Source organism: Triticum aestivum, chromosome 5D, assembly GCF_018294505.1.
Source record: "Triticum aestivum cultivar Chinese Spring chromosome 5D, IWGSC CS RefSeq v2.1, whole genome shotgun sequence".
NCBI classification, from domain to species: Eukaryota; Viridiplantae; Streptophyta; class Magnoliopsida; order Poales; family Poaceae; genus Triticum; species Triticum aestivum.
This window is the reverse complement of record NC_057808.1, coordinates 368,215,750-368,243,572: the sequence shown is the minus strand read 5'-3', so window position 1 is coordinate 368,243,572 and position 27,823 is coordinate 368,215,750. Positions and strand designations below refer to the sequence as shown.

General features: G+C 45.7%; 1 long non-coding RNA gene across 1 annotated transcript; it reads right to left on the bottom strand.

Annotated features, from left to right (window-relative positions):
• Nucleotides 1–810: 810 nt before the first annotated feature.
• On the bottom strand, nt 811–3,263 carry LOC123124956 (uncharacterized). The gene is made up of 3 exons (XR_006461252.1): nt 3,089–3,263; nt 2,807–2,990; nt 811–1,978 (listed from the first exon to the last, which is right to left on the bottom strand). It is a non-coding gene; the product is annotated as an uncharacterized lncRNA (long non-coding RNA).
• Nucleotides 3,264–27,823: the final 24,560 nt, after the last annotated feature.

Genomic DNA, 27,823 nt, shown 5'->3' with positions numbered 1-27,823 from the left:
ACAAACGGCGGTCAACCGACCGGCTCATTCATTGCGCACTCCAGCCAACGGATCCATCCCTTCGCCGGAAGTCTCGTTCCCCTCCCAATCCCTACACTTATCTTTCTTCAATCTCGCCGGTAAGAACCAGATCCGGAGACGATAACTACCTCCTCTTCGTCGTCGCAGCCCGACGATAAACTGCCACTGATTCCTTGCCCCACCTGCGGCGACAAGGTGGTCACCTTCACTACCGAGCCGAGGTACGCTTCTACAAGTACCTGCCGGGGCTGAGTCGCCATGGCTTGTCCCAGCCATAGGTACTGCACCAGCCTCTAGCCGTGCATACATCCACTTCCCTTCACCAGAGATCCAGGCGCGAACACAATCTCTTGGACGGCAGCCGGGCGGGGATTCAACCAGCTCATGTACGTGCCCAACCACAGCTTCAGCAGCCGCGCCCCCTTGCGCGGCACCTCACTGCTGCTCCACGGGCAGCCAACACGGTGCTGCTTGCCGGCACCAACGTGATCCTTTTCATCGCTGTGCTGTTCTTAATTTTCCTACAGCGCAGCAGTTAGTACCGTGTACAACGGTCCTGCACTAGGGAGAGTCGTCTACTGCTTAATTATCTAATTCCAGTTTGTTGCACGGACCTGTGTAAGCCGTCATGCCCTGTACCAAGCAGCAATGACCTGTTTTGCGTCATCCCCACTGCTATTTCGTCAGGTCACTGTATGTAAGCATGGTTATCTCTGAATAATATTCAGCTGTTCCTTTTATGACAGTGGTTGGGGCATTGCATTAAACAGTGTGTGAAGCCAAAGCGAATCCACATGGGTCAGGTCGGCACCCAGGCCATCAGCGAGCCCTTTGTCGCAAGGGTGTGCGCTGCCTGATTACATATTCTAGAGCAGTGCACAATCTTGCCACTCAATGAAATTACACATGATAAAAGTTTTTAAGCGGTCCGCCACAACACCAAGGCACGAGAGATGAATGCCAGTATCATCTAGCGCTTCCTTCAGCAACAGAGCATCAGTTTCCATGTAGACCTTGCCCATTCCTAAATCTGACGCCAAGTGAAGTGCAGCTTCAGCAGCCAGCATCTCTGAATGTAATGGGTTCAGCGCCCTCCCGAGACACGACTGTGCGGTGCCTGTTTGCCACCGCTAATTCAGTTGGCTTGTTTGGTCTCTGTTCTGTACGTGAGCATTTCTAGGAAGCTTAGGCATGTGTTACAGAGAAATTATAAGTTCAGATCTACTCATACATTTGTATTTATAGTACTACAAGAAAGAAGAAAAACAAAGATACAGCCTGATGGCATGGGAAATGCATTACAGACAACTCTCCGCTGCCCCCAACTGTTATTACTGTCCGCGCCCTCCGCTGCCCCCACTGAGTAGACCCACGCCTTCATCATCACCTGCTTGATCAGCTGATCATCAGCGCCATCGTGGGCTCGCCATCCTAGTAATCCTTTACGTAGACCACGACCCTCTACTGTTAATAGGCTGCATCTCAACCATGCTTTCTAAACCAAATTAAATTATAAATCATGAAAAAGTGAAAACAAAATTTGCAAAGACATGGGAATTGACCAGTCCTGAAGTACATGGATCCTGTCAGTGAAGCTCCCAGATAAAAGGTTCAATCAACTTATAAGTAAGCTATAAGCATAACAGCTGGTTCAAGCAAACGATTGGTGCTGGCTAACCTCAGTAACAAGTTTTGCGTTATCAACAATGGATAGAAGACAAACAACAAACTGGAGGAAAAAAATACATGTAAATTCAGTTGATGATTAATTGCATCCAAAGTTTGTGTGCACTGGAAGAATGTTTGTATAGGTGAGAGTATAGAATTCACACAGTACGATCCTATTTAAACACTAAAATATATTACATATATAGACATCACTTACAAGGCATACATACTCACTGAGAGTGATCTTCATACTCTTCCCCTTCAAGCTTTTGATAATCTTCTTCCTATCCTGAAATGCATTACCGTGTTAAATGGCAAAAGCACATTGGAAATAAGCAAGAAGGAAAATACTACTGAAAATGCACCGTGAGGAGGCTCCAATGTGCTTTTGCCATTTAACACGGTAAGCAAGAAGGAAATAAGCAAACTTAGTCAGATTTACACATAGTTTGAGAGGATGAGCATTGTGCACATTGGAAATAAGCAAGGAAAATACTACTGAATACGCAGCAAGCTCTAGATCCACGGAGTAGGGAACCGCTGGACCGTTCTTGCCGGACCAGCTATCGCTGGCTTTCCAGGTGCGTCGTGTGTACCTACATTTACATTGCGTCTGCTGCATTCTGTTTCGCAAATTCATAGATTCAGTCTTTCAGTTCATATATTCCTAGGTTCATAGATTCGAAGATTCAATCTTTACAATCAGCGGTACTTCTAGATTCACATATTCGAAGATTCAATCTCTACAATCAGCAGCACTTCTAGATTCACATTTCAACGGATTTTCTAGGGAACTATCTATCCACCGGGTTCCATTTTTGCCCACATCCATACTTTGGCAGACTGTATTTCTTACTCCAGTCAGTACAGCAGCAGAAGCATACTAAGATAATCGCATGATCTTGCTGAAAGTCAGTACAGCTTTCCAGTTTACTCAGTGGCTGGCCTTCCTGCTAGTTACTGCAGTAAGGCACTCCAAGCATGACCTCTCTGAATTGAGCAAGCAGACTGCGAATGAATCCTACAGGCTCTAACTGTACTATTTCTTCAGTCATGCCAACTATTTTATTCAGAAATCGCTGCATGTTCGATGGGGTAAAGTTGTTTGTTCACTAACCTCTGGTTCCATCCGGGCGCCTGAGGATCCATCCTCTCTGTTGACAGCTCCGATGTCGGCGGTGACCTCTCCCTTCCCTCCGCCGCGAAGATCTGCTCTTCACCGCTGTCTGCCGCGGCGCCGTTGGCCCTGCCACAACTTGGCCTTTCGCACGCACAGGGGCGGGGACCAAACTCTCCCCCACCTCCTCAAGCAATGCGGGAGAAAGGGATCCTCTTAGTCAACCAAGCCGGCCCTCTACAAATGGAGATGCGCCCGTCCAAAACCAAAAGATCAACGTACCAGCCAATCGGTTGCATCAGAAGCTTCACGGTGCCCCGCCGCCGGCGGTCCAGACCACTATCCCGCACTCCTCATCAGCTACCAAATGACCCTTGGGGAAGAAGACTCTCGCCCCTGCATTCAATTCGTCTCAGACGGAAAGCGAACGGATCAGACGGGGAGCCGCGATTCTGATCCACGGCTCACCTCGCGGCCGTTCACCTTTGTGTTAAAACTAGCCATTCTATTCCATCTCCGTGGCCCACCACCTACCCCTGTGGCGTACGTATTTGCAAACAGTGCCCAATTTCTGGCAGCCCACGACCACGCAAATAAAGAAATGGCCCAGATCCAGAAGCACACCGACGCTGCAGATATCGAGCGCATATGTGCTCGGGACTAGTTACTCCACGTTCTATTAGATGCCACTTCATTCCAGATATGTTCCAGTATTTTAGATCGCTCTGGTACATTCTGGATAGTCATGTTCCAAGGTAGAAAGTTCCTTATAATTTCATTGCTGAGTTTTTTTCTCTCTCGATGGTTCCTTGCGAGAATGAAAAACAATTTGCACAAGTTACACAGATCATGTACACAGAAGAGATCGTGCATGACAACCTATAATGCAAGATGGCTAACTGCTAAACTTCGGTGTAAACCTCCCCATGTCACTGTCATTGTTTGAAATGCTCTGTAGTTCTTTATGTTTATTGTCAGAACAAACAACAATTTGAACAAGTGGATCTGTTAGCGTATGTTTTTTTGCAGCTTCACATGTTATCAAATCTTTTTTAACATATTTTTTGAAAGCTTTGATCTTCCTCAGTTCATCACTAGTTGCGAAATTAAAGAATTGCATTCAAGAATAACCTCTTTTCGATGGTGCAGACAATGTCCATGCAAGGAGACATGGAGGGAAGGATGACATGGAGCGAAGTTGCTAAAACATTCAAGCTCTACACCGGCTGAAGCGCAACACCTCCAGCGCCAGCGCCGCCACCACCACCACCACCTGCTGCTGTGAGGCAGGGCAGTATGAAGGCCAAGAATTGAAAAATTGCAGAGAAAACCTCAACTACAAATGCCCAGACGGCGAGGTGGCCTCTTGTAGGTCCGGCGCCGCCTCCTCCAGCCCCGGCCTCCTGCTCTAGATCTTGCTGATGTTTGCGACAACCTCAGTTGCGGCATAGCACTCCCAAGACAAAGCCAACGCCCCCGCCAATGCAATGGCGGAGCTAGACGTAATCTATCAGGGGAGGGCCATACCTGCTCTGAAGATGGTTAGGTGGATGAAGACTACGGATGCCGGATGGAAATATCTCGACATACTCTGCCTGCTCTCTTGTTGCATTCCGTAGCCAGCAAAATGAGCTTGTAGTATTCAAGATTTTTCTTTCAAGTGCTAGTAATATTTTGGTAAATTAGTGCTGCTCGTATTTTGACCAAGCCAGCGTGACATGATTATAAATTTATAATCTTGACGATCACTTGTGTGATTTGCATGGACATGGCGTGCAGCTGTGCTTTCAGATGAGGCATCTTCCTCCACTGTCTAACGAACTTCCGTGCCTAAATGACTAAGGGCGACTCCAACCGGCCGACTCATTTCGTCAGTATGTCCGTTTGGGTCCACGAGGATAAAAATCACGGCCCTACGCGCAGACACAAACACATATTTTGTTCGTTACGTGTCCGCGTAGACATAGATCCGCCCTAAAATTATGTCGAATTTGCATTCACACGGACACAAAACAAACACGCCGTGTGTCCGCTTCGCGTCCGGCTCGGGCCTGCACGTTGGTCACCCAACCACCTTCCACTGGTCCTCCTTAATTCCACGTGTGCGAGTGGGCCTGCACGTCAACCACCCAATCCCCTCCCCGCATGTCCTTTTTAACGCCATGCCTGCGGTGGGGGGCCGCCCGGTCCACTTCCTTTAACTAATCCTCTTCTTCCCCTTGTCCCCCAGTCGTCCGATATCCAGTCCTAGCCACTGCCCACCGGTGAAACAATGTCGTGGAAGTGGATCCTCGGGAAGGCCGGGAAGCACGATCACGAGGCCGGCTCCTCCTCACCCTAACGCCGCCTGTGGCCCCACAACAACGGCCACAACTAGATTTAGGTTTTATACATGTCTTTTTTAGTTTAATTAATGTAAAATCTGTGGGACTTTTGATGGCAATGTGAAATACTTTAATTTGAAAATGTTGCTAAATCCGAGATGCGTCCGCCGCATTTGGCACACTTACGGGCCGGCGGACAAGATCGGACGGTGGTGTCCGTCTAGCTGACCCAAACGGATAAAAAACCCAACACATTGCGTGTCTATTTGGATCGGCCGGTTGGAGTTGCCCCAATATCATTACACAGTTCAAACAACTTTGTGGTACGTTAATATGTAATGAAAAATGCAAGCACTTCTCTCCCATGGGTTATTAGATGCCACTTCATTCCAGATATGTTCCAGCATTTTAGATCGCTCTGGTACATTCTGGATTGTCATGTCCAAGGTAGAAAGTTACTTATATTTCCTTGCTGAGTTTTTCTCTCTGGATGGTTCCTTGCGAGGATGAAAAACAATTTGTACAAGTTACACAGATCATGTACACAGAAGAGATCCTGCGTGGCAACCTATAATGCAAGACATCTCATTGCTAAACTTCGGTGTAAATTAAAACCTCCCCATGTCACTGTCATTGTTTGAAATGCTCTGTAGTTCTTTATGCTTATTGTCGGAACAAACAACAATTTGAATAAGTGGATCTGTTGGCATGTGTTTTTTTTTGCAGCTTCACATGTTATCAAGTCTTTTTTCCCATATTTTTTGAAAGCTTTGATCTGCCTCAGTTCATCACGAGTTGCGAAAAGAATTCCATTCAAGAAAAACCTCTTTTCGATGGTGCAGACAATCAGTGGCATAGCTGCAGGGTGAATAGGGTGGTCCATGGACCATCCTGTAAATCAGATTAGTATTTCACTATATTTGTAAAATAGAACTACTAAGCCGTAGTGCATGCTCAAGGCTCAAGCCCCAAAGGCACCATTGCACGATCTGACTACTAGCTTCTTCGTTTCCTTCATACGTTCTACATACACGCCCCCTGTCCTTGTATGCTAAAGGATGGTCTTGATGACTCGAAGTCTACAACCCACACATAGCAACGGCGAACCCTAGCATCCAATGAGACAGAAGCTAGTGACGCACGACAACTGGTAGCCATAGGACAGAGGAGTGCGCCAGCTGGCAACGCGCCCATGGGGAAGGTCAAGCCACCGAGGGAGGAACTCCACCGACTTCTCATCTCTCCAACTCAAAGTATGATTGCCATCTTCTTCAATTTAAATTATGAATTTTCCTTTAAGGCTTGAATAAGTTTAACCGTGAGTGCAAACTGAAACTTGGAATTGATAAATTAAGCCGATTGATTAATGTTTATTATGGTTTTTATTCGTTTCGGCAATTGACAAAACTTTTTATAATGTAGAATTATTGCAAAAATAACTTATTGATATGTTGTTATGATAAATTATATACTAGTGTGCAGAGGAAGAGCTAGACGAAATCTGCCAACGATGGCCAAATATAGAATATAAGTTGTAAAATCAAACTTATTCATATGTTTTCTTGATAAAGTATATACTAGTATGCAGTGGCGGAGCTAGATGCAATCTATAAGGGGAGGGCCAAAGACAGAATATGAGTGTTGGGAGTAGGGGAAAAAAGCTCATTCCCATAAAAATTATTCATAAATAAGTTCAAACTGGGCGGGCGGGGGCACTGGCCCCCTCAGCTTAACACGTAGCTCCACCTCTGCTAGTATGTTGGTATGTTGTATTTGTGGTGTAAATATTTTTTAATATTAATTGGACCACCCTAACCCGAAATCTTGACTACGACACTGCAAACAATGCCCATGAAAGGAGATATAAAGGGAAGGATGACATGGAGCGAAGTTGCTAAAACATTCAAGTTATACACCGGCTGAAGCGCAACAACTCCAGCGCCACCGCCACCGCCACCACCTGCTGTCGCGAGGCAGGGCAGTATGAAGGCCAAGAATTGAACAATTGCAGAGAAAACCTCAACTACAGATGCACAGACGACGAGGTGGCCTCATGCAGCTCGGGCGCCGCCTCCTCCAGTCCTGGCCCCGATGCAATGCTTTAGATCTTGCTGATGTCTGCAATGGCAGCAGTAGCAACATAGCAGTCCCAAGACAAAGCCAACACCCCCACCAGTGTCGAGGTTGACCCAGATAGCTTGTGTCTTGTTCTTCGGTCTCGGCGATGGCATTGCTGTATCCGGAAAGGTCGGCGGCGGTGGTGCGAAGGCGCCCGACAAGCTTGGAGGCGGGGCGACATAGGTGGTCCTCCGAGGCGGTGGTGGGACGGAGACGACCACACTCGGAGGCGGTGGGGGTAGTGGCGTACCTGCGGGGTGGATAGGTGGTCCATGGAATAAGTTCAAACCGGGAGGGGGGCATTGGTCCCCTCAGCTTAACACATAGCTCCACCTCTGCTAGTATGTTGGTATGCTGTATTTGTGGTGTAAATATTTTTTTAATATTAATTGGACCACCCTGACACGAAATATTGGCTACACCACTGGCGGGGGGCGGAGACGGCCATGCCCGGAGGCGGTGGAGGCGCAACCACCATGGGGATCGCCCTCGCTGACGGCGGCGGTGGGACCAGCTGGGCCCTAGCTGGCCCGGCGAGGAGGAAGAGGGTGACGAGGAGGAGATCCTTCATGGTGGTGGTGGTGGGGGCAGTGGCGTAGCTGCGGGGTGGATAGGGTGGTCCATGGAATACGTTCAAACCGGGCGGGGGGTGGGGGGGCATTGGTCCCCTCAGCTTAACACATAGCTCCACCTCTGCTAGTATGTTGGTATGCTGTATTTGTGGTGTAAATATTTTTTTAATATTAATTGGACCACCCTGACACGAAATATTGGCTACGCCACTGGCGGGGGGCAGAGACGGCCATGCCCGGAGGAGGTGGAGGCGCAGCCACCATGGGGATCTCCCTCGCCGACGGCGGCGGCGGGACCAGCTGCGTCCTAGCTGGCCCGGCGAGGAGGAAGAGGGTGACGAGGAGGAGATCCTTCATGGTGGTGGTGGTGGTGGTGGAAGAGAGACAATGAATGGGAAGAGCGAGACGGAACTAGGGAACCTGCTACTCCTATATACAAGTCCTGGTCTCTGCGGCTCAAAAAAAGTCCTGGTTTCAAGGGTAGGCTGGCAAACGTACCCTAGCGTAACTTTCACTTAGACAGTTTGGTGTTATGGAAAGCACCGTTTATTCATTCGTAGTACACATTGCAATACATATATCAATATATCAAGCTCTTTCTTGCAATATAACCCCCCTCCCCATAGTTTATCTGCTATATATAATCTCATAGGTGGTTTCCTGCTTTTCTTGTGTTATTGAATGTTCCAACATCACTAGTGTAATTTTCATCATTGCTGAGCCATGATGCATCTCCATCATGAAGCGTATGAAATTATGTAGGACACAACATGTCATTGATTTTTCAACTTGTTTGCCGGGAGAATAGTGTATAGCAACTCTCAGAACTGGAAACCTCTTTTTCACCATGCCAATAATTCTCTCTACATGATTCCGTAGTTGTGCATGGCGAAGGTTAAATAGTTCCCTACGATTACGTGGCCTTTGACGTACTTGTGCTTGTTCTTGCAAATGGTATCTAGTTCCATGGCATGGGGCAAGAAATTGTGGTGTGTTTGTATAACCCGCATCTACAAGATCATATTTACCATGAGGTACTTGAAATCCATGGTTAAGGGCATCTTGGAGAACCCTTGTATCTGTGGCTGATCCCTCCCAGCCAGGATGTACATGCACAAACCTTAAATCAAAGTCACATGCAACCATAACATTTTGTGTGTGATTGTTTGCTTTCTGTTTCGATATGGCTCTTGTTCATGCGGTGAGAGAGTCACTGGAATATGTGTACCATCAATAGTACCAATAAAGTTCTGTATTCATATGATATTCATGAGATTTTATTTTGAATAAAACTTCAAACAATCATATTACATTTTACCAATACAAAGTAAGAAAAGATATGAAAATCTATGATTACATTGAAGTAGGATGGAAGTCTGATCTCCTCAAGACTGGATGTGGTCGAAGAGAAGGTGGACGTATATAGATGGTTGTAAGCTTTCTAATTGCGTTTAGTACATCTCCAAAGTGTCGACTGATGGTTTGTCCACTGTGTTGGAGCCGATCTTGCAAGGTTTCGTTACTAGCATTTTTTTGCTATTGCATATAAAAATATTGCAACCTTTTCTTCAGGGAGACTATTGTTGAATCCTCAAGTATTTCATTCTCACGCGGCTTCTCAACTAGAACATGAAAAATGTACGCCTCCACTTTGAAATGCCTTTTACATAAGCTTTCATGCCCCGTTAAGATTTCCTGGACACAAGCAGCTCCTGTAAGACTAGATGTATGCATTGGTTTTTTCTCTCTTCCTTCTTCCATGGTAGGGAGGACAAATAGCATGAATTCGTCTTCCATTTGTGACCCCCGTGATAGCTTGGATCCATTGAAGTGTGTGGAAATCAGCAAGAAATGCTGAAAGTATATGTATGTTCTATCCGTGAGATGTGTCAACAAAGGAAATATGGAGCTATATGATATTGTCAATGCATATGTACTAACCTGTTGTTTATGTCCCTTAAAAAAAAAACTGTTGTTTATGTTATCCCGGCTGTTGTTGTCCGTGCTAGAAGCTGCTGGAGGGGGCCCTTCTTTGGTTAGCTAACCACAAACTGAAGATGAGCTGTGTGTATTTTGAACTTCATAATCAGGTGATATATAAGGAGAGATGCCTACAAGCGTGAGTGTAATGGCTAGTTGCTTCAAGGCAATCAACGGCTAGTTGCTTCAAATTAGAAAACTATTTTTTTATGTTTCCTATGTGTGTTTCTATCCTGAGAACCAAAGGGCATTTAATTTCCTATTCCTGTGATTTAAGCACTCACAGGATTTACGATGCATGCACCTCATTTCCTATACTTTTTCTATCATATGAACCAAAGAGGGTTGGTGATTGAGGACGCGGTCGTTGATGCGAGCATGCGACGGGAGAGGACAGAGGAGCGCAGGAGAAGAATGGGCGGGAGGGTCGGGAGTTCGCGACGGCGACCTGTGCACCTCGCCACCTCCCGTCGAGCACCAAAGGGAGAGCGCGAGAGAGAGGCGACACGGCGGAGCACGACAGCTGCGGCCCTGCTCCAGTCAGGAGTCGTTTTTCGCCAAGAGACGCCCCCCGAGCGCCTGCGGTCCGCGTCACTTGGCTCTGGCCCGTCTAGAACTGAGAAAAATCTGATGCGCCGTATATCTGAACTTCTTTCTCGCGTGGAGACAATGGCGAGACAGAGATCGAGGATTACGGGGCTAGCCCAAGGAGACTGTAATACTGTGATCTTTCACGCCAAAGCGAGGGAGCGACATCTCGGACTAATAAAATCAGATTACTAAGAAAATAGGATGGATCGACTGTAACCACAGAGTAGGTGATGGAGACACTGGCAATCGAGTTTTATAAGAACTTGTTTACTGCACAGGAAACGACATGGCCTGACAGATGGGTGCCACGAAAAATAGCTGATGATATGAATGCAGCTTATGTGCACCGGTAACTGATATGGCGATCCAACAGGCCTCTTTCATGATGCATCCACATAAATCGCTGGGTCCTGATGGCTCTACAGCGGGGTTCTATGTGAAGCATTGGAGCTTACTCAAAATTTGGTGTGCGCAGGTGGGAAAATGTCAAAAAACAAACCTTGAACTTATAGACGAAAACTAAATCAAATCTTGAAATTGTAATTTCAGAAATCAGCACACCGAATTCTCTAATCCCGATCTATTTTAAACCCCGAGGGCATTTAGCTGGTACTTACTGACGTGGTAATGGTCGTTGACTGGCTGACTGACAGTAGGACAAACCAGGCCGGCCCATTAGCGCAGTTGCGAGCGCTCTAGCTATGCTATGTTCTTTTTTCTTTTTTCATTTTCTTCTTTTCCTTTTTCCTTGCGAGTGAAAAATAGTTTTATTCTATCATAATAGGGTTACAATCGAGAGGCATAAGATCCTCTATACATAGTGATGCTCTATGTAGCCACACCGCGGTTCTATTTTCTATAAGACTATACGATGTCAACCGATCTGCCATCCTATTTTGCTCACGCTTAATTTCATGGGAATAGACTCTCTTCCTTTCACAAGAAACTTGATCTCCACTACCAAATGACCATATGCCGATCTCGATTTTTTGTATGAGGCATGGAAGCTGGTTTACATTTTTCGTATTTTGTAAACTAGACGAACCTATTAGGAGCGACAAAAAATACTAGCAGCAAACAGTGATATTGAGAGGACACAGCTGCCGCACCTAGCCAATCGTCCTGAAGGCTACCAGTGATTACTAGTCAATGTGTACGTTAATTTGGAAGTATATTAAGTGCATGTGGATATTATTTGCTTGTTATTATGTGATTAGCACTATATTTGGCATGAAATTAACTGCACGCTAAACATGTTGAGCGCTCGACATTGAAGCAGTCTAGGTCGTTGGATTGACATGATTGGATGGACGAGATTAATTGGATCTGCCCCGTTTGGTCATTTTAATTGGTATAGATATATCGCGTGTCCTATAAAAGAACATAAGGAGTGTTTACATATGAAAACATTTTTTATACTTTCAAAACATTTCTTGAAAAAAAGTGTGAACAATTTTGAAATACCAAATATTTTTTAAAATGCAAATAATTTACGAAATTCCATTTTTTTAAATGTGAGACATTTAACATTTTGCCAAATACACGTTTTACATTTTGTAAAACTATACAGGCATTTTTTTGTTTAAACATTTTAGAAATTTTGTTCAGGTTTCAATATTTTTTCCCATATTTTCAAAAAATATTTATGTTTCAATTAATGTTCACATTTCCAAAATTGATACTGTTTAAAAAAAATCATTTTTCAAAAGTATTCCGAATTTTTAAAAAGTATTCGCACTTTAGAAGAAATAGGAGATTTAAAAAAAAAATCAGTCCGGGCCTGTACGTTTTCAATATTTTTTTGCCATTTAAAAAATAGTTTCAAATCTCGACGCTCTAGTGAGTTTAAATTGTTTGGTCCTCTCTCATAGCAATAAGAGCTAATGGTTTCTAGGGGCTAACGGGAGGTGTTTAGCAGGTCCAGATCACAAGTTCCATTCCTCCATTGCTTCTCTTTTTTTTTTTTTGGTATTTTTAGTTCTGTGTTACGGGAAAAAAATTGCTTCATGTCTGTTGGGCCAGCCCAACCGCGCCCGCAATCAACAATCCCGGATTGGACCTGCCACGCCAACAATTCCTATTTGGGAACACTTTAAGATTCAAAATAAATCGGGATCAAAGAGTTCGGTGTGCTGATTTCCGGGATAGAAAGTTTAGGGTTTGATTTAGCTTTCGTAAGTTCAAGGTTCGTTTTGGATTTTTTTTTCGTGTAGCCATGAGAGAATTTCTAAATGGGCGAGAGATGTCGGCCCTCGCCCTGACGTAGGCCTGTGCATGGAGCCCGACAGCTGGGTCAGGTTTGGGCTCCATTTTCTCGCCTGAAGCCTTGCCCGAAAAACACCCAAAATGGTCATATATATTTATTCAAAATATAGGTATAATAAATTGATATAATATAATATGATTATGGGTAATTTAATTAAAAATGTCACGGTTCATGTGCTTCGGGCCTGGCCGGGTTCGGTTTGATATTTTTTTCTTCGGGTTTTGCCAAGCCTGACCCGAACCCGACCCGTCCTGTGAAATGGTCAGGTTTACCCTGACGCCGCCTTGCTCCACCACACCGGGAGGCGCAGCAGCCGGGACGGCCTGGACCTGACGTACGACGCCACGGCCCCGAACCTCGCGGACACGACGCCACTGCATCAGACCTCGCGGGACACCACGTCCTGGGACAGCAGCTCGATACAGCAAATCTGGTAATGCAAATCTTCAGGGCTTTTAGGCTAGCGCATCGACAATGACATGCATGAGGGAATCAAGGAATTGAGGACGTCAATTAGCCAATCTTCCTCTTCCTATTATCCTGAGACATGCATACACTAACATCCAGCCTCTTTGTGTTAATTTTTTCTCAAGTCGTATACTGTACTTGTGCTTGTCCAGAATTATGTTAACATGGCATATGATCAAACCGCTCAAAACTGAGCACGTTACTTGCCAAATAATCACTTTGAACAGATAATTGTTGACCCTCAATCCCAAAAACATATATGCTCATCCTGTATCGAGAATCTTGCAAGCAGATCGGATCATAATATCTCTGTACCATCATACTACTAAAATCTCAGTTCCAGTGTTCATTTTCCAGCAAACCAGTGACATCATTGTACTAGAAAGACCACAAAAATCTATTTGCATCCTTTGCCATGTGTATAACTATATGTGGTGTCTATCATATTTATGAAGGAAGTTGATCTGCTGAATCTTGTCGGGGATACCGTGGTGAAATGCAACAACAACGATAATTGTTTGCTTTTTCAGGTTCGTTTTTTTTGCTTTGCTGCAACTGCAAGCTTATGTTATGGATATAGTTGATTATGGATTTGTCACACAGTTTGGTAGTGGTATAGGTGTCATTTTCTTCAGTTCCACAATATCCTTCAGTGTTCAGAGTTTAGTGTTCAGTCAATCCTGGTGGGTTTTTTCTTGTCTTTGTGAGACGGTAACGGGTTTGCAAGCGGCCTGTTAGGGACAGGCTGAGTGCAAACAATCTCTTAAAGGTCCAAGAGGGAGAGTTAGGATTCAACCTGAAACTGCAATGAAAACATACGTTTTTAAGCCTGAGAATGGACTGAAATTACAACAAGTACATGTGTCAAAAACTGATAGGACAGAAAAAACGACCTGAGCCAAATGGAAGAACATACGTCTTTTTCTCGAATACGCACGAGAGTGCGTACTATATATATTGAAGAAGAGGATGAGGTAAAGAACCCCTCCACGTTGGAGATTACAATTTACATAACCCCAACTCCACCCACACAAGGATTACACTCCTATGGCTAACTCCTCTCACTCACCCACCTTTCTACCGCCGAGAAGAACATACGTCTGATAAATAGATACTGATTGCACATAAAGAATGCGTGCTTGTAAGTTTGCCTTTCAGCCGTTCTTTGGTGGATGAACTCTCGGAGTGCGGTAAGTTCGCCTCCGTGTGCCGCCATGTACTTGGACAACAATTTCTTTACTTAAACCGACAATGCTAACCTCTGAAGCTACCTTGCTTCCCACAAACTCATCCTTCTTGTGTACACCTTCATTTACCGGAGCGGCAATTTCCCTCCTCCCTCCCAACCATTTCCTACCCATTAGCGACATCGGGTTGTCGCTCAAGTGCTCGTACATTCGTGAATATCAAATAATAAGACATCTGCTACTGTTTCTAGTCTACTCTAGTTTCACGAATGGAAATGGGTGCAAGAAAACTGTACAATCTGCTGCTATTGTACTAACCATGTTTATTATTGCAGCATTGGAGACGGCCAGAGAAGAAAACGAGAGCACAATCACCAGAAGAATGCTTCCAACACACCTCATCCTGCCAACACCAACCTCTCTCTCCCACAAATCGTGCAACAGGAACCACTGCAAATCTAAATCTGAGGAGCAAAAGTGGAAGGAGATTAGATGGCGGTGTGGGGATTGATTTATAGGGAAACGTCAAGTCGTAACCTCAGCTCAACCGCACGTCGGTAGTGATCAGACAGAGCCACCGCATATTCAAATGAGTACCATCTGTCACGCTGAATACCAAACTGCCAATTGCCTTGTGCTTTCCAGATTCTTGTGATAAGTCAATTCAGCATCTTAAGTTCTTTCCATGTGCTTTCCATGTACTTAAACTGCCACATGTTGCCGGAGCAGAACAACGACACTTGGTATCTCCCAAATCAATGTTGTGATCGTATCCCTAGCCTATATATATTTACCATTACGTCAAATCTGATCTTCAAGTTTAATTCACACACTCGAACAAAGGACAGGTCCAACCATGAGTAGCAGAAATTATTATGTGACGTGAAAAATATTTCCGTGTATAAAGGCAAAAGGAGGACCATGCAACAAAGATCCCCCAAACCACTAATATATCTCTACTCATATAAAATATAGTTGACGATGATGGTGTATCTGACACTATGACACCCGTCATATCTGACCATCTAGTCTGCATCTAACGCATGCAAGGTAAGCTGCGACATTTTGCAAAAGACCCCACCACTCTGCACCATATCCTAGAAATTCCGTAGTCTCTCCGTACCAGCCTCATCCAAAATAGAAATATTTTTTGTGTGAAATGTAAGATATTTTTAGCGATATATATTCCAAACTAGGGTAAAATTCTCAAATTTGTGAACATGTATTAGTCTATTTTGTATCCATTGCCAGTTTAGCCCATTGCAAAATGGTCACTCGAAGCTCTCCAATCAGTGAGCGCCACATAAAGAACAAGAGCCATTCTAAAAACAATCCTAAAGAACAACGGAAAAGATAACTCCTGAACGTCAGGTTTTTATCATCTCGTTCTGAACGCCCTTGTTGTCGTTGGTTTGTGCGCATGAATCTCGGCGCGCGGTTATGTTCCACGTCAACTTGTGAAAGTGTTCGGGCTGTTAGGAATTCGTCGCGAATGAGATCAGCCCGAGAGAGCCTTATCCTTCTCTTTCCCTCTTCCCCACCCTGCACCCCACTCTTCTCCTATCTCCATTCCCTCCCGCAACTCTCCCTCGGTGGCGAGTTTCCCGGTGAGCTGCAGCGGCAACGCGAGGAACCCGAGCAATCTCTGGCATGGGTGGGGTGAGTGCGCAACATGGTGGGCTCCGGGGACGCACATTGCACGGGTCAGAAGCATGCGTGCATCTCGACGAGCAGTGCTCGATGTCTGGCGTCCATGGAGAGGGGTATCGGCTGCCGACGGTCACGTCATGCCACTCTTGGGCTCGATGTGCGGCGGCCCTAGAGGGAGGCAGCTGCTGCCGATGGTCCCGGTGACGCCGCTCCAGGGCTCGATGTGCAGTGGACATGGAGGGGTTATCGGCTGCTGATGGCCGCGACGTGCCGCTCTCGAGCTTGATGTGCACAGGCTGCCAATGGTTGCGGCAGCGCCGCTCACGCGCCAGTCCTGGATGGGACAACAAGTATTCGGAGGACCAGCAGCCGCGGCCACGGCCGCATCACCTATGTTGTGGCACTGCAACAAAGGCCGTGGCGGGGCCGAGTAGGAGCGGCGCTGCAGGCCAAGACACCCAACATGGCCGCCGTCTATCGTTGCGGCCGTGCACCACGAGCTTAGGTGTCGTTTTTACGAGCCTCTTCTTCGTGCATTTTTCAGTATGCGTTTCGACGTGAAAATTTTGTGTGGAAGATGGTAATTTAGATAGTTGCGATTTCAGTATGCAATCAAATTTAGATAGTTCATTTGTTCACATGGCATTTTTGTTGTTCATTTGTGTGCAAGCCGTGGAAGATGAACACACTAGGATTTTTATGTGTCATGGAAACATGACAATTGTAGTAATATAAACAACAATGATGAGTTCACTTCCACATAGCAATTTTTGTTGTGTTCACTTTTGTGCAAGCTCTGAAGATGAATCCCTTAGAATTTTTTATGTATCATGACAATCTAAGTTCACGGAAGAATGGGAATTGCAGTTTATGGATAATGCAATGACGCAGTAGAGGCACAATAGATTTTGTGATTGCAGTCTCACTGTATTTATAGAGGAGCAACATTTCCAGTTTTAGAGTAGAGAAAGCAGATATCCATGAAGATTATCTCCAGATGCATTGGCTAGACAAGCACGCAAAACACCATGGCAACTTTCTTAATAAGATACCAATTTTTTCTATGGACGCGGTTGGCTAATTTTGGAGGGGTGAGGCGGTAGTTTTAGTGCGAGAAACACGACATTTTTTCAGTACACAATCGTGATCATGGGAAACATAGTTATGGTATTAATACTTAGTTTAGGGCATTGCAGCTTCATAAAATTTTAGCACTATTGTTGGGACAAGTACTATTTAATGTTACATTCCGACGGCCTATCAGGCTAGTCATAGTGGAGAGTAACTTACACTAGTAACATGCATATGTTACTAGTCTATGTTACTACCTTCATAGTGGGTAGTGTCATATATGTGGTAACATAGATGCCTTCATTTATTACTTTGTAGACTCATTTTGCATTGGAAAATGCTATGTGAGGGTAACATATTAGGCCCCTCCCAATGCTCCACCTTGTACGGGTGCTAAGCATGCCATGTAGACGAAAAATCTGATGTGGCAAGGCAATTAAGAGGAGAGAGATGGGTTTGGTGACCCCAGGAAGAACCAATGCCAAGCGCGTGAACCTAGGCAAAACATTTAAATGAAGCAAACTCACCAATGCATGAGAGAGTTTAGTAGCTAAATCATTAAATGAAGGGAGCTTGGCTACAAGAAGCTAATCACCTATGCATTGGGGAGTTTGGTTGCTAAGCTATTTAATATGCTTAGCACCCCATCTAAGCACCGGTCCATTGGGAGCAGCCTAATGTTACTCTATTTGCATCTCTCCTCATTAACTACTTGTCACCTCATCATTTTTGCTTACGTGCCATCTATGTTACTACCTATGTTACTCACACTATGACCAGCCTCACTGGGCTAAGTAGATGAACTGGTTGTACCTCATCAATAAGTTGATGATAGTCAACCTCATGGACGACCCAAACCCTTCCCACTAGAAGTTGAATTCCTATGGTATGTTCCCTATTAAATCCCTCATCAATGATAACCTGCCTTTTCATCATCAATATATATGGAAACTTAAAGTCCCTTTAAAGATCATAATTTTCTTATGGGACCTGGGTTCTATGGGTGCCATGGATGCCAAACTATTGTGGTATACCATTCATATAGGGTTAGATCTAGTGGGGGTTCCATGGATGCCATGGCATCCCCTTAAAAAAATGCAAAACCATTTGTACCACATATTTAACATTAAATATTTAGAACTTGAAGCTTATGTTAGTTATATTTCTTGGAATGGTGATGATATGGAAACCAAATTATACTAATTTTAGTGTGATATCTTTAACAAATTTGAACAATTATATTAAAATTGTGTTATGCATACATTGCACATGTAAATTGTGGCACCCTCATTTCTACCATCCTACATCCTCTACTGCAGTCATGAACTATTCAATCTGGCACCACCTACAGGTAGTTAGAATATGTTCTGCAAAATGGTTGGCGGGTATTCATCCTAGCATTAAAGCTCAGATTTGTGTTGAAGCTTTTGTTTTACTTTGAGCTATATCTAACTGCGGCGATGATTTTGTGTTTAACGGATCAGAAGCTCGAACAAATTTGCAGGTCATTTACAAGCCTATCAATTGGAACCATACATGGTCATTTCTCTTCACTGAAGAGGACCATGTGTCTGTTGGGGAACGTAGTATTTCAAAAAAAATCTTACGATCACGCGAGATCTATCTAGTAGAAGCATAGCAATGAGCGGGGAGAGTGTGTCCACGTACCCTCGTAGACCGAAAGCAGAAGCGTTTAGTAACGCGGTTGATGTAGTCGAACATCTTCACGATCCAACCGATCAAGTACCGAACGCACGACACCTCCGAGATCTGCACACGTTCAGCTCGGTGACGTCCCTCGAACTCTTGATCCTGCTGAGGCCGAGGGAGAGTTCCGTCAGCACGACGGCGTGGTGACGGTGATGATGAAGTTACCGGCGCAGGGCTTCGCCTAAGCACTACGACGATATGACCGAGGTGTAAAAATGTGGAGGGGGGCACCGCACACGGCTAAGAGATTGTCTGTTGTGCCTTTGGGTGCCCCCACGTATATAAAGGAGGGAGGGAGGAGGAGGCCGGCCAGAAGGAGGCGCGCCCAAGGGAAGGAGTCCTACTCCAAGTAGGATCCCCCCTTCCTACTTCCACAAGGAGAAGGGGGGAAGGAGAGGGAGGAGAGAAGGAAAGGGGGGTCGGCGCCCTAGCCCTAGTCCAATTCGGCTTGGGCTAGGGGGGCGCGCGCCACACCTTGGCCTACCTCCTCTCTTCCACCACTAGGCCCATAAGGACCAATAACTTCCCAGGGGGGGTTCCGGTAACCCCCGGTACTCCGAAACTTATCCGAAACGACCCGAACCATTCCGGTGTCCGAATGTAGCCTTCCAATATATGAATCTTTATGTCTCGACCATTTTGAGACTCCTCGTCATGTCCGTGTTCATATCCGGGACTCCGAACAACCTTCGGTACATCAAATCACATAAACTCATAATACGAATCGTCATCGAACGTTAAGCGTGCGGACCCTACGGGTTCGAGAACTATGTAGACATGACCGAGACACATCTCCGGTCAATAACCAATAGCGGAACTTGGATGCTCATATTGGCTCCTACATATTCTACGAAGATCTTTATCGGTCAAACCGCACAACAACATACGTTGTTCCCTTTGTCATCGTTATGTTACTTGCCCGAGATTCGATCGTCGTTATCATTATACCTAGTTCAATCTCGTTACCGGCAAGTCTCTTTACTCGTTCCGTAATGCATCATCCCGTGACTAACTCATTAGTCACATTGCTTGCAAGGCTCATAGTGATGTGCATTACCGAGAGGGCCCAGAGATACCTCTCCGATACACGGTGACAAATCCTAATCTCGATCTATGCCAACTCAACAAACACCATCGGAGACACCTGTAGAGCATCTTTATAATCACCCAGTTACGCTGTGACGTTTGATAGCACACAAGGTGTTCCTCCGGTATTCGGGAGTCGCATAATCTCATAGTCCGAGGAACATGTATAAGTCATGAAGAAAGCAATAGCAATAAACTAAACGATCATAGTGCTAAGCTAACAGATGGGTCTTGTCCATCACATCATTCTCTAATGATGTGATCCCGTTCATCAAATGACAACACATGTCTATGGCTAGGAAACTTAACCATCTTTGATTAACGAGCTAGTCAAGTAGAGGCATACTAGGGACACTATGTTTGTCTATGTATTCACACATGTACTAAGTTTCCGGTTAATACAATTCTAGCATGAATAATAAACATTTATCATGATATAAGGAAATATAAATAACAACTTTATTATTGCCTCTAGGGCATATTTCCTTCAGTCTCCCACTTGCACTAGAGTCAATAATCTGGTTCACATCGTCATGTGATTTCACACCAATAGTTCACATCTTTATGTGATTAGTTCACATCTCCATGTGAATAATACCCAAAGGGTTTACTAGAGTCAATAATCTAGTTCACATCGCTATGTGATTAACACCCAAAGAGTGATCATGTTTTGCTTGTGAGAGAAGTTTAGTCAATGGGTGTGCCACATTCAGAGCCGTATGTATTTTGCAAATTTTCTATGTCTATGATGCTCTGCACAGAGCTACTCTAGCTAATCGCTCCCACTTTCAATATGTATCTAGATCGAGACTTAGAGTCATCCAGATCGGTGTCAAAGCTTGCATCGATGTAAATCTTTACGATGAACTCTTTGTCACCTCCATAACCGAGAAACATTTCCTTATTCCCCTAAGGATAATTTTGACCTCTGTTCAGTGATCCACTCCTGGATCACTATTGTACCCTCTTGCCAAACTCATGGTGAGGTACACAATAGGTCTGGTACAAAGCATATCATACTTTAGAGAACCTATGACTGAGGCATAGGGAATGAATTTTCATTCTATTTTCTATTTTCTGCCATGGTCGGGTTTTGAGTCTTTACTCAACTTCACACCTTGCAACACAGGCAAGAACTCCTTCTTTGACTGTCCCATTTTGAACTACTTCAAAAAACCTGTCAAGGTATGTACTCATTGAAAAAAAAATATCAAGCGTCTTAACTCTATAGATCTTGATGCTCAATATGTAAGCGGCTTCACCGAGGTCTTTCTTTGAAAAACTCCTTTCAAACACTCCTTTATGCTTTCCACAAAATTCTACATTATTTCCGATCAACGATATGTCATTCATATATACTTATCAGAAATGCTGTGGTGGTCCCACTCACTTTCTTGTAAATACAGGCTTCACCGCAAGTCTGTATAAAACTATATGCTTTGATCAACTCATCAAAGCGTATATTCCAACTCCGAGATGCTTGCACCAGTCCATAGATGGATCGCTGGAGCTTGCACACTTTGTTAGCACCTTTTGGATCGACAAAACCTTCTGGTTGAATCATATACAATTCTTCTTTAAGATATCCATTAAGGAATGCAGTTTTGACATCCATTTGCCAAATTTCATAATCATAAAATGCGGCAATTGCTAACATAATTCGGACAGACTTAAGCATCGCTACGGGTGAGAGGGTCTCATCATAGTCAACTCCTTGAACTTTTTGAAAACCTTTCGCAACAAGTCGAGCTTTGTAGATAGTAACACTACTATCAGCGTCCGTCTTCCTCTTGAAGATCCATTTATTCTCAATGGCTCACCGATCATCGGGTAAGTCAATCAAAGTCCATTCTTTGTTCTCATACATGGATCCCATCTCAGATTTCATGGCCCTAAGCCATTTCGCGGAATCTGGGCTCATCATCGCTTCCTCATAGTTCGTAGGTTCATCATGGTCAAGTAACATGACTTCCAGAACAGGATTACCGTACCACTCTGGTGCAGATCTTACTCTGGTTGACCTACGAGGTTCGGTAGTAATTTGATCAGAAGTTCCATGATCATCATCATTAGCTTCCTCACTAATTGGTGTAGGAATCACTGGAACTGATTTCCGTGATGAACTACTTTCCAGTAAGGGAGCAGGTACAATTACCTCATCAAGTTCTACTTTCCTTCCACTCACTTCTTTCTAGAGAAACTCCTTCTCTAGAAAGGATCCACTCTTAGCAACAAAGATCTTGCCTTCGGATCTGCGATAGAAGGTGTACCGAACAGTTTCTTTTGAGTATCCTATGAAGACGCACTTCTCCGATTTGGTTTTGAGCTTATCAGGCTGAAACTTTTTCACATAGGCATCGCAACCCCAAACTTTAAGAAACGACAGCTTAGGGTTCTTGCTAAACCACAGTTCATACGGTGTCGTCTCAACGGATTTTTAGACGGTGCCCTATTTAACGTGAATGCAGCTGTCTCTAATGCATAATCCCAAAACGATAGTGGTACATCAGTAAGAGACATCATGGATCGCACCATATCTAATAAAGTACGGTTATGACGTTCGGACACACCATTACGCTGTGGTGTTCCAGGTGGCGTGAGTTGTGAAACTATTCCACATTGTTTCAAATGAAGGCCAAACTCGTAACTCAAATATTCGCCTCCGTGATCAGATCGTAGAAACTTTATTTTCTTGTTACGATGATTCTCAACTTCGCTCTGAAATTCTTTGAACTTTTCAAATGTTTCAGACTTGTGTTTCATTAAGTAGATATAGCCATATCTGCTCAAATCATCTGTGAAGGTCAAAAATAATGATACCCGCCGTGAGCCTCAACACTCATCGGACTGCATACATCAGTATGTATTATTTCCAATAAGTCAGTGGCTCGCTCCATTGTTCCGGAGAACGGAGTCTTAGTCATCTTGCCCATGAGGCATGGTTCGTAAGCATCATGTGATTCATAATCAAGTGATTCGAAAAGCCCATCAGCATGGAGTTTCTTCATGCGCTTTACACCAATATGAGCTAAACGCCAGTGCCACAAATAAGTTGCACTATCATTATTAACTTTGTATCTTTTGGCTTCAATATTATGAATATGTGTATCACTACGATCGAATTCAATAAACCATTCACCTTGGGTGTATGACCACAGAAGGTTTTATTCATGTAAACAGAATAACAATTATTCTTTGACTTAAATGAATAACCTTATTGCAATAAACATGATCCAATCATATTATGCTCAACGCAAACACCAAATAACATTTATTTTAGGTTCAACACTAATCCCGAAGGTAAAGGGAGTGTGCGATGGTGATCTTATCAACCTTGGAATTACTTCGAAAACACATCGTCACCTCGCCCTCAACTAGTCTCTGTTCATTTTGTAACTCCTGTTTCAAGTTACTAATCATAGAAACTGAACCAGTATAAAATACCCAGGGGCTACTATGAACACTAGTAAGTACACATCAATAACATGTATATCATATATACTTTTGTTCACTTTGCCATCCTTCTTATCCACCAAGTATTTGGGGCAGTTCCGCTTCTAGTGACCATTTCCTTTGCAGTAGAAGCACTCAGTTTCAGGCTTGGGTCTAGCTTTGGGCTTCTTCATGGGAGTGGCAACTTGCTTACCATTCTTCTTGAAGTTCCCTTTCTCTCCCTTGCCCTTTTACTTGAAACTAGTGGTCTTGTCAACCATCAACACTTGATGCTTTTCTTGATTTCTACCTTCGCCGATTTTAGCATCGCGAAGAGCACGGGGAATCCTTTTCATCATCCCTTGCATATTATAGTTCATCACGAAGTTCTAGTAACTTGGTGATAGTGACTAGAGAACTCTGTCAATCACTATCTTATCTGGAAGATTAACTCCCACTTGATTCAAGCAATTGTAGTACTCAGACATTCTGAGCACATGCTCACTGGTTGAGCTATTCTCCTCCATCTTGTAGGCAAAATACTTGTCAGAGGTCTCATACCTCTCGACTAAGGCATGAGTCTGAAATACCAATTTCAGCTCTTGGAACATCTTATATGCTCTGTGGCGTTCAAAACGTTTTTGAAGTCCCGGTTCTAAGCCGTAAAGCATGGCGCACTAAACTATCAAGTAGTCATCATACCGAGCTTGCCAAACGTTCATAACGTCTGCATCTGCTCCTGCAAGAGGTCCGTCACCTAGCGGTGCATCAAGGACATAATTCTTTTGTGCAGCAATGAGGATAATTCTCAGATCACGGAGCTAGTCCGCATCATTGCTACTAACATCTTTCAACATATTTTTCTCTAGGAACATATCAAAAATAAACGGGGAGCTACATCGCGAGCTATTGATCTACAACATAATTTGTAAATGCTATTAGGACTAAGTTCATGACAAATTAAATTTCAATTAATCAAATTACTTAAGAACTCCCACTTAGATAGACATCTCTCTAGTCATCTAAATGATCACGTGATCCATATCAACCAAACCATGTCCGATCATCACGTGAGATGGAGTGGCTTTCAATGGTGAACATCACTATGTTGATCATATCTACTATGTGATTCACGCTCGACCTTTTGGTCTCAGTGTTCTGAGGCCATATCTGCATATGCTAGGCTCGTCAAGTTTAACCCGAGTATTCTGCGTGTGCAAAACTGGCTTGCACCCGTTGTATGTGAACGTTGAGCTTATCACACCCGATCATCGCGTGGTGTCTCGGCACGACGAACTGTAGCAATGGTGCATACTCAGGGAGAACACTTATACCTTGAAATTTAGTGAGAGATCATCTTATAATGCTACCGCCGTACTAAGCAAAATAAGATGCATAAAAGATAAACATCACATGCGATCAAAATAAGTGATATGATACGGCCATCATCCGCTTGCGCCTTTGATCTCCATCTCCAAAGCACCATCATGATCACCATCGTCACCGGCTTGACACCTTGATCTCCATCGAAGCATCGTTGTCGTCTCGCCAACTATTGCTTCTACGACTATCGCTACCGCTTAGTGATAAAGTAAAGCAATTACATGGCGCTTGCATTTCATACAATAAAGCAACAACCATATGGCTCTTGCCAGTTGCCGATAACTGTTACAAAACATGATCATCTCATACAAAAATTTATATCTCATCACGTCTTGACCATATCACATCACAACAAGCCCTGCAAAAACAAGTTAGACGTCCTCTACTTTGTTGTTGCAAGTTTTACGTGGCTGCTACGGGCTTCTAGCAAGAACCGTTCTTACCTACGCATCAAAACCACAATGATTTTTCGTCAAGTGTGCTGTTTTAACCTTCAACAAGGACCGGGCGTAGTCAAACTCGATTCAACTAAAGCTGGAGAAACAGACACCCACTAGCCACCTGTGTGCGAAGCACGGCCGTAGAACCAGTCTCATGAACGAGGTCATGTAATGTCGGTCTGGGCCGCTCATCCAACAATACCGGCGAATCAAAGTATGACATGCTGGTAAGCAGTATGACTATTATCGCCCACAACTCTTTGTGTTCTACTCGTGCATATAACATCTACGCATAGACCTGGCTCGGATGCCACTGTTGGGGAACGTAGTATTTCAAAAAAAATTCCCACGATCACGCAAGATCTATCTAGGAGAAGCATAGCAACGAGCGGGGAGAGTGTGTCCACGTACCCTCGTAGACCGAAAGTGGAAGCGTTTAGTAATGCGGTTGATGTAGTCGAACGTCTTCGCGATCCAACCGATCAAGTACCGAATGCACGACACCTCCGCAATCTGCACACATTCAACTCGGTGATGTCCGTGAACTCATGATCCAGCTGAGGCCGAGGGAGAGTTCCGTCAGCACGACGGCGTGGTGACGGTGATGATGAAGTTACCGGCGTAGGTGAGGGAGTCCTGGATTAGGGGGTCCTCGGACAGCCGAACTATATACTTTGGCCGGACTATTGGACTATGAAGATACAAGATTGAAGATGTCGGTGTGGAACGACACCTATGGGATCACAAGAATCCCTACTACGGTTGTCGGGGCGCAGGGTTGCAAGAAGAGCAGGATCAGTAGACAGCACAAGGATTGTTTACCCAGGTTCGGGCCACGAGGATGCGTAAAACCCTAGTCCTGCTTTGGTGGTGTACTTCAGAGAGTTCTTGAGCTCTTGAACTAGCTGTGGTCAGTGCGTGGTTCGAAAGAGCCGAATCCTTCTCCAGTATGCCATGGGCCTCCTTTTATAGTCGAAAGGGGCTGCCACAGTGGCATATAGGAGGTGGAAAGGCGTACAGTGCCCTGAGCTTATCGCTCGTATTACAGGACAAGACGCATTTAATGCGTAGCTTAGGTGTCCTCTTGCTTTATCGGGGACGGGGGCGAGGCCCGTCCCGTCCGTCGCTGTTCCTCCTCGCTTTGACATGCGCCTCGGCCAGTGATGCGTGCGGTGCCATGTAGGTAGTCAGGCAGCTGAGGTGGTGCGGTGGTGGAGCCTTCACGAAGATCTGCATGCCCCCACGCAGGCGCTTGATGAGTTGGCCTGGGAGCTGCATGTTGCCACGCAGGTGCCTGCCCAGCTGGTTGGGCTGGCAGCTGCATGTGAATGGCGGCGGGAGCTTGGTTGACGTGGGTCTGGCGGTGGCCCTGCTGGCGTCCTTGGCGAGGGCCTTGCCGGGTGGCCCGGCAAGGGTCTTGCCGTGTGGCCCGGCAAGGGTCTTGCCTTGGCGCGCCGTCGTCCCCGGCAAGGGCCTTGCCGGGGGTCTGGTGGCCTTCCTCGGCAAGGATCTTGCCGAGGATCGTCGTCTTCTAATCCTCATCTGATCTTGAATATGTCTTCACAAAGATCTGCATGCCATCACAGAGGTGCCTTTCCGAGCCCTGGCCCCACGTGGATGATGGCATTGGGGACTGTGGGCTCAAGGGTGGCTCGCTCTGTTGGTGTGGGGCGAGCTGCCCCGGCAAGGGTCTTGCCGGGGCTGCTGAGGCAAGGGTCTTGCCGGGGGAACCTGCTCCGTCCCTCTGCTCTTTGTGGCCTCGGTCTTGGCGTTGCTCTGATCATCTTGGGCTTCGGTCTTACCTTGGCTCACCTCCCCTGTTCTGCTTAGCGTGACCGTAGGCGCGGCTCCGACTGCCCGTGCACAGGCATAGGGGTACAAAAACTCACCCCTCTTTTTGTACACCGACAGGAGCCCCTGGGCCTGGGCCACACATATGCGCGACACGTTGTTGGGTCAAGCCCAAAACGGTGCGCGAGCAGGCGGGGCGGTTTTTACCGCGGTAAGACTTTTCGCGCGCTGCGCTTCCCACGACCCGCGCGCGCAGTGTGGCGTGGAGGGGTGTGCGTGATGTGGGCGGCAAGCGTGGGGCGGTTTCCGCACGCACGCGTCACATCGCAGTAAAGAGGCGGCTCGCGCCTTCCCCGTAAAAATAGGGAGGTGTGGAGGCGCGGCTCATTTACTGAATGGGGCCGGGCCGCGGTCTTCAGGGCGTCCACACCCCCCTGATCACGTGGGGTGAGGAGAGGTCGCTTCACCCGTCCCCTTGGTTCTGCATGTTCACCACGTGTCCTTCATGCGTCTGGGGTGGCAAGCGGTGGAGGCGGGAAACCGGGTCGTCGCTGGTTGGGGCAGCGGGTCAGTTCTGATTCCCTGCGCCTCCAGTGGCTGGATTGGTCGAGTGGGGTGGCCGAGCCCCGACCCTGCTCCTTTATAAAGAGAGGGAAGAGGGGGATGGCATCCCGCATTCTTCTATCTTCTATCTCCTCCTGCTTCTGCTTCTTCCTCTCACTCGTCATGGAGAAGGGGAATCCCGGTCCCTCGACGGTGGCGTCGAGGATCGCCGCTCGACAACGCGTCCCTCCTCCCCCTGAGCCCGTGGTGGTGGAACCGGCTGCGAGGGGAAGGGGGAGGGGGCGAGGCCATGGGCGAGGCTGTGGCAGAGGTCGCAGTGCTCGGGGAAGAGGAGGACAGGGCAGCGCGCCGGCTTCACCCCTGCCAATGGTGCCTTTCCTGATT